Raw genomic sequence first — 3,507 nt, forward strand, 5'->3', positions numbered from 1 at the left:
AGCAGACCAACTCCACCTCCTCTGAGAACATAAGGGGAGCACTACATAGATGTGGACAACAGCGGAGACCACGGTGTCAGGCAGAGCACTGAGTGGGTCACTGGAAATGAACTGTGCACTGTTCTCTTTTATGAGCACCATCTAAATATTGACCCAACGCTAGATTTGTAAGTACCTTCTCATAAATGCCGGGACAAAGTAAGAGGTATGAAATGACGAAGGTGAGCAAGGGTCCAAATACAGTGATAGTGAAACATCTGGGCAGAGGTGCTTCCTTCATTGGTGGTAAAAGTTTACATGTTCCAGGCTGCACCTTCTATGAAAGTGTTGGCACAGGTACAGTTTCAGACGGTGCTTGACCTCCTGGGTCAGAGGTGCTCAGATGAAATGTGCCTGGAGCAGATGATCCCTAAAGTTAATAGCATCTTAACAAGACCCTCAAGCCCTCCACGAGTCCTGGCCACATCCACCTGCAGCCAAGGCTCCTCAGGGTTCTCTATCTTCCCCCTCTTTCTCTTCTTCCTTATTCTATTTTGTGGACTGCACCTTCCCTTCTTCTGATAAGCTGTGTCCTTCAAGGGTGATGCCTCTTTGGTGGACCATGTTATGGAGAGTGCAGCAGACCACCACAATGTGCGAGACACTTGCAGGAGTGTACTGCGGGGAGCCACCCGACCGGTCCAGGCACTGGAGCGGCCTCTTCAGAAATCCAGTGAGCTACTTGATGGTGATTCTAGTGAGCAGATGACTTTAGTTGTTTTGCCTCTGCCTCGGGCTCTCATAAAGGGGTGAGTCATCCTCTCTTAAGGGGATATCCGTTGTTCCCTAGAATCCATCCATGGGGTTTAGGGAGGAGAATGGTGGAGATTGAAGGCATCTTGGCAACCGCCAGGAAAGTGAGTGCACACATGGTTGTGGTCACAGACCAGCTGAACATTGGAGAAGTGGAAGCTCTTCCTGTTAGTGAATCTCTTTGACTGCTCACTCGGTGCCTTGATGGCCACCTGGGTGCAATTGATGCTGCGCTGCAGCAGTGGAAATCCAGTGATGGAGGTGAAACCCACCGCCCTCTGCGAGGCCCCATCTGGAATTGAATGTACTGTTCAGTTCTCACAAATAGGACATAAGTGACCTGCAAGATATAGTGCATGCAACCACTTGAAAGATGCCAACAAGATCTGCTGCTGATCTTTGGAAGGAGTCAGGAGTGAAGAAGTTCAAGGCCACCCAGACTTTGGCAGTTACTGGCAGAGCAGTGCTGTAAGATGCAAGGCTTCAGTTTTAGAATTCAGTGTAGAGGATGGCAACTTTTAACCCTTTTATTCTGAAGTTCCAAAATGACTCAAAGTGATAATCATTATTGGTGACAGTACTTATATTTTATTCAATAAGTGTAAGATCTGGCACATGCTAATGTCTGAGCAATTGTTTCAAAGCGCAACAGCATGACCATTACATTCTGGGTAGAAGTGCAATCTCCACATAAATATTCCCTGGTTGTTCCCCAGGTACTGTCATGTCAATCAGTGTAAGATGTAAAACCTCTACAATTCAGTGTTCAGGGAATTTCCTCTTATACTTCCTTTGCACATCAAAGCCTATGGAGACTTATTTAATCCAATCACTACTTTGTTATATTTGAATGATCTAATTACAAAAGATGTGATCAAACTATAACAGAAACAGAAATACTTGGAAAAACTCAGCAGGTCTGGTAGCATCGGCGGAGAAGAGTACAGTTGACGTTTCAAGTCCTCATGATCCTTCAACAGAACTAAGTAAAATTAGGAAAGGGGTGACCACGTCTTTGTTCTTTTGTCTGTGACAGCTTTTGGTTAATCTCCACCTATCACTGGCTGCTTGTCCCAAACCATATCCCCCACCCTTAAACCAGTTTATATTTCACCCATTTCCTAATTTTACTTAGTTCTGTTGAAGGGTCATGAGGACTCAAAACATCAACTGTACTCTTCTCCGCCGATGCTGCCAGACCTGCTGAGTTTTTCCAGGTATTTCTGTTTCTGTTTTTGTTTTGGATTTCCAGCATCCGCAGTTTTTTGTTTTTATCTCTGTGATCAAACTATCTGTGCCCTCCCAAGATCTCTCAAGATCTTAGATTTCACACACTCAGACCCTTATCAGCTCGTAAACATTTCAATGCTAAACTTGAAAAACTTGGTGGCTTTGGAAACCAGGAGACTTGTCTAGGATTCATGTTTTCTCTGCCCTTTATCTGGATCTCTGGAATTTTGCTAAGGTGTATGGTTTTAATTCTCACACAGCAGCTGCCTGTTTGCACACACTGCTAGATTTCTGAAGTTTACCTTTTTTAAAATTTGGCCAATGAAAGCACAAGCCACAATTCCCCATCAAGAGAGCTCTCAGCATTTTTACCCAGAGTTTATCATAAACTGGATTTAAAAATATAGTTCAGTGTAATGATGAAATAAAACAATTGTACAGTCAGTCATAATTTTTATGTTAGTTCTAGTTAATTCACAAAAAAATCCAAAATGGGGATTCCCCAGGATTCTTATATGGGTAAGATTGTAGAGATACAACTGATACACTAACAGCAAAGAGATAGGAAATTGAGTCATCATTGAAAAATTCAGAAATTTAAAAATGGCTGAGAAACAGGTTGAAATAGATTAAAGAGAAATAGAATAAATAATTGTACCACACATTCTAAAGTTAATATTCATGAATGCTTATAAATTTAAATGACACAAATATTCAATTTTTGAGGTTTTGAAGCAGGGCATGTATACCATGGTTGCACCTGCCAGTACCCTCGAAGATTGACCCTGGCAGAACATGTAGGGTCAGTGAAAGGGTACATCCAAGGAACATATGTTCCTCTCATTTTGGCGCACCTACTAAGGGGATCGATGCTAATTTTTGAAATAAAGTAATTAGGTTCATTTTCGGAGTTCCTTTCCTGGCCTTTGGTGTAGCCCATTTGTGCCTTTCTGGAGGTCAGTGGGCATCATTTCATTGCAAGTACCTGCTTTCAACCTTACACCTGATCCCATTTGGATCAAGGAAGCAAGGATTCCTACTGTAAGGAGTCCCTGGCCCTGCCCTCCTTTGCATCACTGGTCACCACAATTGCACTCTTACAAGACTAATTGATTAATCTTAGAATTGGCTGGAACCCACAGAATGATTGCAAGGCAGAATAATGTGGCAAGTATCTTGGTGGCCAAGTTATAATAGAAAGATGCTGAAAGGGATGGTTGAACAGAGAGACCTAGAAGTGAAATATATAACTCCCTGAACGTGCAAGTACACACATACCAAAATGATGGACAGGAAGAGACCTGCTCATTGGACTTATCCCATACAGTCATGAGCATCATAATCCCAAATGCAGCCCTCTTCCCCCCCCTCCTCCCGATCCCCAATCAACAGTCGTATCGTCTGGAAAAGGCCAAAGAAAACAAAGACAGGCTAATTCAAGAAAAAAACAGCCTGGGAAATGTGTCTCCAATCTCTGAAAGAAAT

The sequence above is a fragment of the Cetorhinus maximus genome, chromosome 11 (assembly GCF_964194155.1).
Source record: "Cetorhinus maximus chromosome 11, sCetMax3.hap1.1, whole genome shotgun sequence".
NCBI classification, from domain to species: domain Eukaryota; kingdom Metazoa; phylum Chordata; class Chondrichthyes; order Lamniformes; family Cetorhinidae; genus Cetorhinus; species Cetorhinus maximus.